We start from the raw sequence: 16,345 nt of genomic DNA on the forward strand, positions 1-16,345 counted from the left end.
TAAAAAAATCATTCCATGAACTTATAGCAAGCTCATTTAATCAGTTGTAAATGCTGAAATCAAAGGAGGCCAAACAAATATGAAACTACTAAATATAAATATAAAACCGCCAGTAGATGGCGGCAAGACCCTGTTCTATTGACATTACTGGGTAGTGTTCAACTTCAAGAACACAAATATATATTTAACACAACTACTCCTTTTAGACAATTGCAAATGTTCTGCTGTTTGGAACTATATTTTCATTGATTATTGTGTGAAATGCCAGTCATTAACATATTGTTTATTTACAGGCATTCTGGTTTTCTAATGATTCTTTTTTTACAAGCTAAAAACTGCTTATTACAGAAACATTAAAACAAAATATTCACAATTTGTGTTTTACTTGGTATTTTTTCTCAACCTTTTGTCTCAATTGGCAGTTAATTTTCATTATATTTCATTATAAAAAAAATTGTTTTCCAAATTCTAAAGTGGCTGCGTTATAAACAGAAATAAGGGTAGCCTGAATGTGCCGTTGTTGGTTCCCATGACATGCAGCATTTTAATGTTTTAATGACAGCAAGAATTTCTTGGCTATAAATTGTGCATTTCACTAATGAAGGGGAATGTAAAGCATTAAATCAGGCGTTTGTAGACAGAACAGGTATGTAATCAGACATTGTTTTCTGTAATGTAATACTGTATACTTACTGTATTACAATAGTCCACTTGCATTTTACATTAGACAGTAAATATACTTTATAGAGACAATGTAACACACAAACACACACACGTACATATATACAGAGTGTGTGTGTGTTATATATATATATATATATATATATATATATATATATATATATATGTATGTATGTATGTATGTATGTATATGAATGTGTATGTATGTCATTGTGATATAAGGAAAAAGACAAGACTATATAAATCATAGCCATAGTATAAATCTACGATGAACGAGTGCACTTTTATTTTGACAACATGACTAAGCATTTTAACTATCTTGTTTGTGAACAATGACACAAGGACTTTTCATTCTGATGGCACTAGAATGTTCATTGACATAAACACAGTTTACAAGGATTTTGAGTAAGTTACAGGTTTCTGTGGCGCTGCTAGTGTGAATTATTTTGAGAAATGCATTTACTGGTTTGCAAATCTTAAGGATGATTCAAGAAATGTGCCTGAGAAAAACTGTAAAAGGGCATTCAAGGCAAACAAAATGGTTTAGTAAATGGGTGAACATGATTTCATCAAGTACAACGTCCCTGAATCAACGTCCTTTTTGATCCTCATCCTTTACAGTTAATATCAGTTTCAGGCTATAACCAATGCAGTGCCTGAGCTCCAGGTAAATGAACAAACCACAGACAACTGCCTATTCTTCTACACAACCTAGTCAATTTATTTATTATCAAAGGAGTTTTCTATCAGTCGCTAAATAAAAAGAGCATACTTTGTTCGCTTTCTGTTCACACTTTAAATAAAATAGTTTTGTTTGTCATAAAGGAAAGAGTGAATCCAGATTGTTCCGTGGGTCAGTAGTTTTTTTCTACTCGTAGCCTATTTAGGAAGTGGAGATTGTGAAATAAATGCTCCTCTGCTGCCCCCTACTGATTACAGTGGTAATCATGTCGTGTTTGTTTCTCCTGAAAACAAGATGCATCCATTCTGTTTGCACCTCTTACTTTATTGATCTGGCCTGTCAGTTGTTTTGCCTGACTGATTTTTGTATGCTCTCAACATAGTAGCAAAAAAAATGTGTAGTATGATTTAATAGAGTGCTAGGCTTTATAAAAACTTTAGTGTAGCTCTATTAAATAGTACATTTATGTTAAACAATTTTAAATTGAATGATTAATTACTTGTTCAGAATAAGTATAGCAGTAGCCTAGTCCAGGCAATCAGACGTAGGCTAACTAATTTTATTTTAAAGTCCAATAAGCTCTAAAATGTTTTCTGAATCGTTAATTAACGCTAAATGCGGCATCTATGAGTGAACTTGAGGCATGCAGAGCATTAACAAATCTTAAACAAACAAATAAATAAAGATAAGACCCACTTTTTCTGAATTTTACTAGCCCATTTTATTTGTCTCTCAGAAGATTGTATAATCGAAATACATGCCAATAGACTTTTATTACAAATTTACATCTATCATTGAGATACCAAATGTATGGTACATTAACAGAAATTCAGCATTATAGAAATAAGTATATCAAATGTATAGTCCTACATAAACTGTGCCAAAATAAGATTATCTATGATAATATCTATAACAGTAAATGTATGTATGAGAAAATAAGGCAAAATAGATATTTCCAGACGTATGGCAGAGGCACATACATCCTCATCATCATCTTCATCTTCATCATCCACTGAAACAGCTCGACTCAGTCAGGAACGAGAGAGCTCGGATTCTCCCTGAGAAACTCAACATGAACACAAATAATCAACAAGTCCTCCAACCCATACGACCATTTAGATCGTTTGTCACGATAAGGCTAAGTCCCTCCCCTTCCGGTCGACCACCATGGGACCTTAGTTCGGAAAAATATTGTATGGTAGTCAATGGCGAGAGACAACAAATATTTTGATCTCGTTTGAATTGTGCCCTGATTTACACATATGATGTTTGTCAATTTAAAAGATACATTTTAAAGTCAAGAAAGTCGCAGCTTGATGTAAAACTGCTGAGGTATAAGACTGTGAAAATACGTAATTACAGAGACTACAAACCCAGAAGGCGCACACGTGACGTCATACCTTTTCTCTCAATGAATGGAGCTAACTTTACTGAAGCTAACGTCTGACATTTTTTCTATAGTCTTACATTATAATCGTAACGTTACGCTGTCATGCCTGAGTGTTTTGAGCCAGAATACACACATACGAGCAACGGATCTTGTGACGTACATAATGGGAGACGAGAGATGTAGTTCATTGAGCGATTTTAGATCATTGAGCGATTTTCACATAAAACTAAACGTTACTCTTCTGTTTTATGACAAACTGCGACTTTCTTGACTTTCATAATTACCTTTTAAATTGACAAACATCATATGTGTAATTCAGGGCACAGTTCAGACGGAATAAAAAGATAAGTTGTCTCTCGCCATTGACTTCCATACATATTTTTTCCGAGATAAGGTCCCATGAGCCGGAAGCGGAGGGGCGGGACTTAGGCTCTCTATACCTTTAAATACGACACATAAGAGCGTTCCCTAAACTGGCGCCCCTGCTGGGAGCTGGAGAACTGAAGACAGACACAACGATAAATTAAAAATATCTTTAAATTTTTATTTATTGGTAACAAGGTCATTTGATGAGGCCACACCCGATAAAAGAGACTGTCATTATTTATAAGACTGCGCCGCGTGTACAAACGACATATGGGCTCGTTTTTCGGAGGAGGACAGTCTCGGTTTTTGAGTCCAAGGTCTTCTGAGTTTTAGTTCTCCTTCTTTAGGCGCTATTCTCCTCCAGTCTAGACTATTTATGTGAATTTTGAATTTCTTTTTACCAGGTGTTGCTGATGTCCATTGGCTTTTTCCCCTTTTGTCCTGTATTCTCTGGTCCACCATTGCCGTCATCCTCAGGCTCTACGACCTCGTCAGGTGAATGAGTCCCTTCAAAGCAGTAATTCAGTTCATTGCTTTCCTCAGCCATGCCACTGCACTGAAAATCATGATATGATAATGCATCTGTATTGTCTTCCTCATTCTTATCCAGGTGGTCAGTAATCTTAATTGTTTTTCGGAAATGTGTAAAAACTATTTTTCCGGTTACTGTGCTATACAACTCAGATCCACTTTCGGTATGTAAGTGTGTCACTTACAAAATCATTTTGGGCTGCATTACTCCATATGATGGAAGTGGACGCTCGCACTCGCCGATTGGTGGGCCTCCGTGCTTATTGTGCCACTTCTTAAATGATTTGGCTTTTTACTTTTTATTAGAACTTCTTTACATGATTTTTTTGAAGACAAGCTTATGAAAGTTGATAATGTTCAAGAAGCAAGCTATTAAAAAGCATGATAGGCAGAAAAAATGTTCTGAAAGAGAGCATGTTAATCAATCAACGCCTGAAGTTGATATGGACTCTTTGGCTTCTAATTAAGTAGAAGCTCATTTGAAGCAAAAAGGCAGGAAAAATGTTTTGGCAAAGCCTGTTTTTAAATCCGTCTTCTCCCAGTCTTGTCCAAAGTCCTGCAGAAGGCTGTTTCAGGACAACTACTGCATTATTTAGAGAAAGAACATTATTTGCACCCTTTGCAGTTTGGTTTCATGCATAATTACTCAGTTTTTTTGTTTTGTTATTGAAACATTAAATAGTCACTTGATAAATGAATTTATAGTTGGTTTGGTGTTCCTGGACTTAAAAAAGGCATTTGGTTCTGTAAATAACAACATTTAATGTCAAAAAGTTTAATTCAAAACGATCTATGTTATGGTTCGATTCATATTTTGAAAAATGTGAACAAAGCACTGTGATTAATAATATTAAGTCAGTCCCCCATAAAACTATAGCAAACATTTCTCTCTTGAACTATCTTGGGTCCTTTTCTTTTTAGTCTTTATATCAATGACCTTCCAGAAATATGTTCTGATGCAAGTCTTCAAATGTATGTTGATGACACAGCTATTTATGTATCTGGTAAAGATTGTGTTGAGCTTGAAGAAAAGCTAACAAGACAATTAGAAAAAGTGTCAGCTTGTTTAGCAAACAGGGTAGACTTGCACTGTGAGCCTCCACTGCTGTCATGTTATGTAGACAAACTCTGAATCAATCATAGTATTTCATAGCAAATGTCAGAAAGAATACTATGTTGATTTTGGATGCTTGCCTGTTGTGTGGGCAAACAAACGAACGCAAGGCAGTCAGCCATGAATTTCTGCCGCACTTCCACTCCAATAGACTTCACACATCCTTTTATAAATAAAATATAAACCACTCCATGATTATCCTCCGACCACAAAGCCATAACAATATGACAAAACAAATAGAAAACGCTCCCTTTCCAGACGCAGTTTAGTTAGCAGTCTAGGCAGAGAAACCCAGTGCTAAAAGAACATAGACTCTGGACTGGTACCAAAAGGTTCTTTGAAGGCATATTTCCAGCAATAGGTGTTGGCTGTCTGCAAATAGAGGTAAAAGTTAGAAGATATGAGTTGATTATGTTCATTAACATCACCAAAGACACTCTAGTGGCTGTCGAAGAGTAACTGAGAGGACCTAACTGAAGAATTACAGGAAAGAAGTAAATGAGCAAAATGGCTTTTTAGCTTGGCTCACAAATTAGCAGCAGATGCATGCAAGTGCCTTGATCTACACTAACAGGTAACACTATCAATCCTTGCATTTATTATCTATTGTATTATTCAGTTCATTACGGTTTTGATTAATCGTGCTATGAATAATCTTGTCTTCTCAATACCCATTGTTGAATAAAAATGTTCAAATTTGCTGACTGTCTAAACACGCCCAGGAGCCTGAGCTCAACGGACAGACTGACCAGGTTTATGAGCCGACTACATCATCCGTTCCTGTGGAGTTGCTTGTAAAGTCTGAGGGCATGGAGGGTAACCCTGCCCACACCCCCCGCTAAACTGTTTTAGAGGAACTGGAGGAGGTTATTTCCCAGTGTCTCCCGTCACCGCTAGTGCCATCCATCTCAAAATCTCCTGTGCCCCCGCTGGTCCACCCAGCTCAATGTCTCCTGTGACTCACAAGTTTCCACCCAGCCTCCCTCTCCCGCTTCCTTTTCCAAGGAAGTCAGGCAGTTCCTCATCTCAGCCTCCGCTGGTTCCCTTCTTCCTCTGACACCTCTCAACGGTGTGGATTTACCTCGGGTCTTCAGTTCTCCAGCTCTGCCCAGTAAAGAGGATCCCCCAGCCGCTGATCTCCTCACTCCACCTGTCGATGTGGCTCCTCCCTCCCTCGGCTCCGCCAGATACCATCGTCCTAGCGGCTCCACCGGGCTCCCTCGTTCCTCCGGCTCCGCCTTGGTCAGACGTCACCAAGTCTACGCCACAGACTTACTAGTAGTCCGCTACACTCCGTCTCTGCACCCCTGCGCTCTGCGGTGTGTTTCCTGAAAGCATCGTTAGCCAACTATGGTCACAATATCCGTTGTTATCAGCAGTTCAACGAGTCTGTGTTTCCAGAAACCATCGTTCCAGCAAACATTCACAAACAGCATCGCGAAGTTGTGTGTGTGTGTTACGACAGATCTCGAGCTGTGGTTAGAAGAAGAGTTTCTTGTTTGCATGACATGTGTACTCAATAAATCCTGATCTTGGGCAAAATAATCAAGCTGACATTCAGGACAACCTGTGTCTTTAATTTAGAACACATGCAAATGTCGTTTACGTCTTTTAGTTTGTCAAGAGATTTAAAGCGTAGTTTTTGAAGAGTGCGCGTGTGTGAACGAGCTCTAGTGTGTAAGAACGAGTCTATGATTGAATGATTGAATCTGGAAATAAAGCAAAATAACTGAGAATAGTCCTCAGATGCCACGCCCATAATTTACAGCAAAAAAAACCTAGCAAAAATTCGATCTCTAACAGATTCATTAGCAGTTATTACTCCACCACATGCGTGACATCATTAACCAACGTGGTTGAACGACCAATTTGCGACATTATGGTTTGGGGAAACAGTCGTGACCAGCTAGTGGATTCTTCAACGATGATCGTACTGTGACAGTGAAGCACGAGTTACAGCGGTGTACGGGACACACACTCCTGTCTGGATCTGCCTTCTCTCCAGCTCCGCTTCGGTCCTCGGTCGCACCGCCTCGGCCTCCAGGACCATCGGTGTCGCCCGGTCCCATCTGCTCAATGATCACAATTATTCAAATCTAATCCAGTTTACTTTAAATGTACACTATGTACTTTTTGGCATTCTAGCAGTTAAAAAACAAAGATGCATGCATTTTGTAGAAGAACATTATTTTGGTTGTGCTTCAGCTCTACGTAAAAGAATCTCAAGCTGACTAGCTGAAGACGTTACTGTAGCTTGACCCACTAATAGACACGGCACTTCCTTAAAGTCCAGCACAGCGCTACAACAGCCATAATAAAAAGACCCTTCACAATAGATAATGCTTCACAATGAACTACATGGCAGTTTATCTGTTCAATAAAACACATTATACACCTGTTGAGGAATAAAAACACCATCTCTGCATCGCTTTTACATTTCAAATCCCTCAGTATGCAAAAAAAGCCCATTTTATATTGTAGATCGAGTGGGATACTCTGTCTAAAATATAAACACTTATAATAGACTTACCATAGCGAATCATGAGGCACGTTTCCATTACAGATTTGCGCAAAACTTTTGCGATTTTTTTTTTTTTGCACTGGCCATTATTATTAATCGAAGGAGATGCATAAGTGTTTTCAAAGCATTAATGGTAAGGAACGACCCTTATTATACTTGTGAGCGGCACATATGAGGTGCTCATATCTGCTTCGAGGTCTTGATTGTGGCATTTATTTGAGGTTTAGAATTCATTATTCCTGTAATTCTTTTGTCTTTTATGAATTTAATAAAGAACTGTCTCATCTTCTGTCCAAACACACCGCGTCGTCTATGTCAGGTGACCTGGAAATGCGCAAAAACTGTTTCCATTGCAGTTTTGCAAAATATTTCTTTTTCGAATTGTCTGAAAAAAAAACCTCATGCGAGCGTAAAAACTTTTTGCGATAAATGCAAGTTTTTGCGAAATTGACGTGTCTCCATTGGGCGCATTTTCAATTCGCAATTTCAATTTGCGCAATTTGAAGGGTAATGGAAACGTGGCTATGGTAAGCCAAAAACATCCTTTTAGAAGAAGGATTGATGGTGTATTGACTTTTTGTTGTATTTTGTTTGAACATAGTGCACTTCCTCCTGAACAGAATTGATTGATGCTCTGACAACAAGTATTGAGTCAAATCATCATCAATTAAATACAGATAACTCTGGATTTAATATATTGAGTATAAAAAGAAGGAATACTGTAACCTGAACTCTGAAGATTGATTACATCATTACAGTAAAAGTGTCAAGTGATGAAATTCACCTTTTTTTTAATTCTGAGCAAATACACAGGAAAGTGAGTAGAACACAGTAATAACTCAGTCGACAACAACAAAACACAATTCCAAAACTCCTTTAGGAGATGAAGAAAAAAACACGCTAAGCATGTACAGTCAAACTCCACCGAGACAGGAATGGAAAGGGTATGAGTATACGGTCCACAATTGAGGAGGTGATGAGGGACGGGTGATAGTCTTTATAATTCTGGCGAATGGGACCGCGTTGGAGGAGCAGAACCAGGCTTGCAAACATGTCTAGAATTGTTCGAGTTTCTTAGTTCAGTGGTTCGCCTGTTGTCTTGATCTAGATAGATAGATCAAAATAGTCTGGAGGGCTACTTGTTTGATATACTCAAATATATTTATAATTTTATCATTTTCTCTATGTATATGACATTACACAGAACATATTTACCTGAATATTTTAATACCATGCAATTTCAAGAGTAATTTGGCACATTTGCAACAACAAATCGTCCAAATCAGCCAGCTTTTATAGGCAAAAAAAACACAAAAACAAATCAACATCAGTGGTCCTCTAACTGCCACTGCATAATGTCCATAAGTGCCCTATAATCAGGAGTATAACCTGACACTGTAACTCTAATGGAGTCCTCCAAATGTCCATCAGTAAGGCGTATTCTGTGTATGGATAAAATTCATATCTGAAGATGCAGATACACACAGGTAAGTTGAACCAAAAATACTTTCATGGCTGCTGTGCAAATATTTCTCTGGGTCAACAAGTTTCCAAAAGTCTGTTGCTCCCGATAAGCTTTTAAATCTCCATCTCAACCTCTCTAGAAAGCAGGTTAAACCCATCACTTAGTTTCTCAGAAATGTGCAAAATGTCCACTTGCATGAAAGGATTTGCAATGAATGGCACGCATGGTTCCAGCTTATCAAAGTCAGTGAATCTGTCCTCAAATCTTGGCCAAGCCTGTCCAAGAGTTCTTATTTATGAAGTACTTATTTAATGCTCTGTCAAAGACCTCAGATGCAGAAGCATTGACTGCATGGATGGAAAGTGATGCAATTTATTCCTCTGTAAATATGTGGAGAAAAGCCTGATCATGTCACAGATTGTCTTACCTTTGCCTTGCAGTTCACATTTTCCCAGTGATGTCAATGAGGAAGATGAGGTCCAGTAGCCACTCAGTGTCCTGAAAAATGTCTTTTTAACATGCACATTTTAATTGTCACTATTTACATTTTAATGGTGTAATATCTGCACCCAAACCTTATATATAGTATCGCCTTTTAGACAGAATCTTTCACTCTTTCTTTAGTAGTTCTGTATATTTTCTTAATATTATATATATTTGTATGTACATTTCCATTCCCATTTGTGATTTTAGACAGTAGTGTGTGTGTGTGTGTGTGTGTGTGAGAGAGAGAGAGAGAGAGAGAGAGAGCGCGAGAGAACGGGACTTTTATTTTGGACTGGCCATGTGACGTCATAAAGCTGCGCCGCACTCCAGCTACTGTTGTGGTTCACCTGAAGAAAGGTTTGTGGGTTTACGCATTTAAAGTGTTTAAATAAATGGAAGCTGTTCTATCAATTTAATCGTTTTTACAAGCTATGCAAAATAAATAAATTATTATTAAATGTAACATTTTAATGCTTCATGTAACATTTGAACGTTATTTTTCGTGAATCAAGTATCTATACATGAGTAACGGAAAAAGGTGTGTCTCATTTCGCTCTCGATATCGTGTATCAGTTTATCGTATACATTAATTAGGTCACTGGCAAGTATAGTGATGAGAGAAATTGAGCTTTTCGAAACTCCGAGTCAATTGAACCAAATGATTCACAAAAATGATTCAGTGATTCGAATCGCTCGGATCACCGCGCGCTGACGACAAAACCTGTTGGTCAAAACCGTGTAAATGAACAATGACAACTTTTACAAACCAACTGAAAATGTTTTCATGGAAGTGTAATCTATAAATGTTAGCAACAAATAAATAAATACCATATACAAAGTGTCTATATAATTGTGTTCTTTTATTCATTTGTAGTGCTAGTTTTGAGTGTTTTTTGGCTAATCATCCTATTTAAGTCCATTAACTGCCAGTGTGCTGCTGACTGCTAAATTAGTGCAATAAATGAGACACCTGAAATATAGTCTGGAAATTATTTTTCTTTCTGACCTTTAATACAGAGTCCAAACACTGATAAACTCCTGGTGAAGCGACTGAGATCCACGTGACTTAAACGTTTAAGATGGCGTTGATTAAAGAGGAGAGTGAAGACATGAGGATTGAAGTGAAGCAAGAAGAGACTGAGGAACGAGCAGGTTGGTTTAATTCTCAGAGATGGCATGTATATTTTCTCATTTCACTCAGGTGTTTTTGTACCCTGTCTTCCCTCTTGCAGCTTTCTCTCTTTTCCTTTTTTGAAAGTCTGATTTCGACTAAGTAAGTGACCAGTCACAGGTTGTGTTATTCTGGCTGAACGTTTGTTTTCTAACACAGGAGGAGTCAAGTAGATGAGGAGGAAAATCTAGAGAGATTTTTGTATTCTATTCCTAGCAATAGCATGTTGAATGAAATAATATTTTATATTTTCATTTATATAAGGGAAAAAAAAGAAACTAAAAAGAACTCTTGGCGCTAAGTTCAGTTCCCACGCGCTGTATGATCAGCGGCTTTGTGCGCGCGTTTGAGTTGTGCGCGCTCAAAAACACTCAGCACACGCATATACCAAAAGGAGTCCTGTTTTGCTGCTTATTGCTCTTGAATGGTTTAAAATCATTTTTAAAACGTATTATATCAATAAGCGGCAACGTCGCATTAGCGTAACCACTCGAGATGACAGTCCAAAATCTCTACCGGTTAAACGTGTATAGCGGTATATCCAACCAGCCCTAATAGCAACTAAAGCACCTCAGCTGGAAAAACACTGCGCCTCCAAAGACCAGGTGGCCGTTTTCAGACGAGCAACAGGCATCTCAGCTGGCTAAAAACACTCTGGTGGACATAATTTAACATTTATTATTAGGCATATATGGCCTATTAGTCTCTTTTGCATTTATGCAATATACAGGAGCCAAACCTGAGAAGGGAATCCAGAAGGATCCACAGCGGTAATTTGCGTAGTTGTAATTCATAGGTGGGGATTATGATAATTGTGAATGAGTGTGCACATGCCCTATTTACGAATGATAGAAATTTATTAACATACACACATTTAACAAGCAAATCTGATGTTTACAAAGCATTTGTGAATCCTGAGGAGATTTTTCAGGAAGGTCTGTTTTATGTGCAAATGACCTTGAATTTACAAATATATTCACGAAACGTTCATGAACGAGGCCCAATGTCTTTTGTTTGATTTGAATTTAGCAAATGCTGTTGCCAGTAACAGTTTATATTCTGTGCAGTCAGTGTGTGTCTTATAGTAGAAGTCCATCCTAACATTGGCTTGTAGGCTGTTGCAGCTCAACTCTAACTCAGGGATGGGATTTTTCTGTATTTATAACTATTTTTCCTATTTTCCGACCTGAAAAGTATGACGCGTGAATTAGGAGGACTGCATGAAGATTGAAATCGTAAAATGCATGATTACTAAACAAACTGCAAAATGTGAATAGCATCTAGCATTTTTCAAATCTAGCCTTTCGAGGATATGAAACTGTGTTACTTGGCATTTGGCTGGTATGAATTCTAACAATGAATGCTTGTGAGAAGTTTAATGGCTTAGTGTGATTATCAAATCACAAAGGCTGTGATTTAGTCTGAGACTGATCCATGATCTGAGGGTTCATGCCAAATTTGGGGACAGCACCACCTACAGGTCTTGAGATCTGAAAAATGGCTCTTTTACCTCATAACCACCAGTATGTCATTTTGAAATTTGTCATAAATTGCAATATCTTTTAACATGTTGACATATTGCCACAAAATTTGGCAGGGATCATCAACAGCATGTCCTGATGGTACCTGAGAATTTTGAATACAGCGCCACCTAGTGTTTCAGAGATACATGGATTTTTGCGAAAACTCTTATAACTTAAAAACAATGTCGATTTTTTTTTTCTTCTGTATGTCATAATGTTCCTTGGTTTATGCAGATTCTGATGATATCTCATTTGTCATTTTCCATCAATGTGCCTGTCGGCCATATTGAAATAAATGAAAAACAGTTTTTTCTGTCACTCCTTCTACAAATTTTGTCCAATATTCTCCAAAATCTTATCAGATGATCTTTGGAGCGAGCCGCACAGAAATGACTGAATGGATTTTTTTATACTTGCTACCGATCCAGAGAAATACGAAGTTGACAGTGCCTGTGTTTGTTGTCTTATGCTAGTTAGCATAGCATGTTAATTCCATGTGTGTCTTTCATGAACAATATTAGCGTAGATGGCATCAATTAATTTTAAATCAGAGACATAGAGCCCGAGAACTGTTTTTCAACCGTTTAAAGCTTTGTGTGTAATTAGCAGAATTTTAAAATCGATAAAAAACCTAAGTTAGTGTTGTGATGATAAAATCTATATTTCTTGCATCTCGTGAGCAGTCTACTAGTTATCCCGTCTTTTATATCATTAATACACTCTGCCATCTTAGAGAGCTGGGAAGTTTTGTCAGGTTGTGAAGAAATATAAAACATGGTATTATTAGCATAAGAGTGAAATGATATCTTTCAGGGGAAGTACAAGGAGAAAAGCAGAGGACCTAATACTGAGCCCTGTGGCACTCCATACTTGTTTTAATGAGACGTCTCTTCATTTACATCAGGGCTGGGCATCTCTGGCCCACTCAGATCCACTTTGCAGAATTGCAGTGTTGCTGAAAACTGTCTTTTAGTTAATATAATGTATTGTATTACACTTGTCTTCCTTGTATTGATAATACAGAAAAGTTTTATATCTCTCAAATCCTTCAGATTGGTCAGGTGGCATTCTTCCTTCAATCTGCATCATTTCAATTTGTTCAACAATCTTTGATTGTTTTTGTAATTTCATGGTGAAATTCCTGATTCCTGAAGATTTCATCTGGCACTTTCACACTCACATTAAGAAGTTTGGCCAAAACTCACAATATTAATTTGGTACCACTTGTGAAACTCGTACATAACAGTTTGTGTGAGAAAAAGTAAAATAATTTACAGCGTATAGGAACTAACATACATGTTGTTGGTTAATAATATTTATGTTTTTTTTTTTTTTATGTTTGTTGCTTTGTGCCATTAAACCTGGGTTAAATTGTATTTGTTTTTGTTTGTTTTTTGCCTTAGACCTGATGGCGCTGAAAGAGGATAGTCAAGAACTGAATGAAATTCATCATGAATTCATTACTGGAGAAAAATCATTTAGTTGCTCACAGACTGAAAAGACTTCACGATCAAGAGCTCAAAAGGTCGCAAATATACGCCTTCTTATCTGCCAACAGTGTGGAAAAAGTTTCAACAGAAAAGCAAACCTTAATTCTCACATGAGAATTCACACTGGAGAGAGGCCTTACACATGCCCTCAATGTGGAAGAAGTTTCACTCAAAAAGTAATCCTTAACAGGCACATTAGAATTCACTCTGGAGAAAAGCCTTTCTCCTGCAAACTGTGTGGACACCGTTTCATTCGAAAAGGATGCCTTAAAAGCCACATGGCAATTCATTCTGGAGAGAAGCCTTTCATCTGCAATCTGTGTGGACACAGTTTCATTCGGAAAGGAAGCCTTGAAAGCCATATGAGGATTCATACTGGAGAGAAGCCTTTCTCATGCCATCAGTGTGGAAGGAACTTTACGCACAAATCAAGTTTTAATGCCCACATGAGAATTCACACTGGAGAAAAGCCTTACATATGCCTTCAGTGTGGCAGGAGTTTCACTCATAAAGGAAACCTTAAAAAACACACGAAAGTTCACACTGGAGAAAAGCCTTTCACCTGCCAACACTGTGGAAGTGGCTTCACTCATAAAGGAAACCTTAAAAAGCACGAGAACATTCACACTGGAGAGAAGCCGTTTGCATGTGGTCAGTGTGGAAAGCATTTCGGACATAAAGTATCCCTTATTTCTCACGTGAAGATTCACATGTAATAAAAAATATACAGTATATTGCCATCACATATACAGATACACATGAAAAGTCATGTAATGTGTGTAGAAAGTGTTTAGAATGGCACTAGAATTCTCTCTCACTTGACAGTCTCTCTTGCCACAGTTTCAAAAAATGTAGTGGTTGCGGTAAACGGGCTCTACTTCTGAATGTATGAAGAAGTCCCTCCATTCAATATATGGCCTATTGACACCTCAGAATCAAAATATTAGTTGAACTTTTGTCTTACGGTGAAATGCTACAATGTAAATGAAAGGTTATACATGAAATGATATAAACTATAAAATGCAATCAAGTAATGTGGTGCAATATTCATTATTTCATTTCGTGAGAGCGACATCATTGGCTTCTCGCTCCTCTCTGGCTGCTAAGTGGTTTGCGATTGTTGCTCTGTTGTGGCATTTAAAGTCACTATATATCTGATATCTATTACGTTAATCTTACATCGCTAGCTTTTAATTTAATTGCTATTGCTAGCACAACGTGTTAGTATTTTGCTAACATTTTAACTTGTCATTCATGCTTAACATCTCGTTTCTATCTTTTGCGAGCCTATCAAACACTGTGGTAAGTAGAAATCACTGCTTGCCATGTTTAGCGTAGCCTGTGTTAACTCGCAAGTACGATGTCAGACACTGTAATTTGCTCTGGCCCCCATTCGCCGGAGTGATGAGATACTTAGTAGACCGTCCTCACTCATTGGCTGGCTGTCTAAGTGGTGTCCGCAAAATAATATAGAATTCATAGACAATTGTACGTTTTTGGGGCAGACCTGACCTGTTGAAAAGAGATGGTATTCATCCCTCCTGGGATGGTGCTGCTCTTCTCTCTAGTAATATGGCACATAGTCTTAGAGCTCAAACATGACAATCTGGGGCTCAGGTCAGGAAGCAGACAGACTGGCTAAACTGACCGTCTGCTAGCGGCCTCACGTCACCAAGGTCAGATAAATCCCATCACATAGAGCCTCTTTCACCTAGATATCATCATATAGAGACTGTAGCTATGTTTCCATCCACTTGTCAATCAAATTATCTGAAGTTCGTGAAAAAAAAGCTCATGCGAATAAAGCTGGTGAATGTGTGTTTCCATCCAACGGCTTTAAAGCGAATAAAAACCTGTGCGTAATGACGTCACATGCTGTTTTGCGATCAAATTGGTATATCGAATTGATTTGGGACATTTTAAGGTGTTTCCATTTCATTTTCGCACTAGTGTAAATGATAAATCCCGCTTGACATTTGTGTTCGCAGCACCTGAGAAGCCCCGTGGTGAGGAGCAGAGAGTTTGCTCAGAGTTGGAGTAAATCACTCCACCTAAGCAGCAGTGCTTCGCCTTGTGAGAATATAGTTCCCAGTATGTATACGGTTAGAAGACGGCTGTGTCTCATGTGACCTTGTTATTTGTACACGCTGTGACTATACACATCACTTATTGGGAGCATTATGCTAGCTGGAGCCGTTTACCTCCAGTCTTTGTGCTAAGCTAGGCTAGCGGTGAGCGCGTCAGACAGAGTTACGGCACGCATGGAGATGAGAAGGGTATGCGTGGACTTCTCTAACTCTGGGGGATGCGGTGAATAAGCTAAAGTCCCAAAAAGTTGGCGTGTTCCTTTAAAGGGGAAATGAAACAGTCAATCAAGTTTACATGATTTACAAGATGGATTACCACTATAATCAACAATTATATAAGAAACATGACAAATGTAAACATATAAAAGAAAAAAAAGAAAAACCGTTATATCTTTCGCGGCCAGGGCGCCACCATTGTGCAGTATTCTAACATGTGACGTCACGGGGTTGGTTGGCTTTAATAAACCTGGCTGAATGTAGGAATATCCCGACATCAAACTGTCTACACCACGGAGTTTTGACCGCGAACAACTAACGACGTCTAACGTTATATGTTATATAGAGCTGGTAAGTCCCGCCCCTTCCGCTAACCCCGCTGGACCTCTAGGTTGAAAAATCATCAATGCATGTGAATAATAAATAATTATTTTCTGGTCCCGTTTGAATTGTGCCATGAATGTGAGCATATGTTGTCTGTGAATTTTTTATATAACTTTTCGTGTAAAGAATGCTACAATTTAGCGGGTAGAAGTTTGATTCGGTTAGACTTTGTGTGATAGCACTGTGTGGACTACAACTCTTTGCTGCTTTCGACGCGTTTAAAACGTCAACACCACTA

General features: G+C 38.1%; 1 long non-coding RNA gene across 1 annotated transcript; it reads left to right on the plus strand.

Moving 5' to 3' along the window:
* The first annotated feature begins 9,433 nt into the window (after window positions 1–9,433).
* On the plus strand, window positions 9,434–14,765 carry LOC308705327. Its single transcript, XR_014031903.1, has 3 exons — window positions 9,434–9,593; window positions 10,254–10,388; window positions 13,334–14,765. It is a non-coding gene; the product is annotated as an uncharacterized lncRNA (long non-coding RNA).
* The last annotated feature ends 1,580 nt before the right edge of the window (window positions 14,766–16,345 follow it).

Source organism: Scardinius erythrophthalmus, assembly GCF_964197995.2.
Source record: "Scardinius erythrophthalmus genome assembly, chromosome: 17".
Classification (NCBI taxonomy): Eukaryota; Metazoa; Chordata; class Actinopteri; order Cypriniformes; family Leuciscidae; genus Scardinius; species Scardinius erythrophthalmus.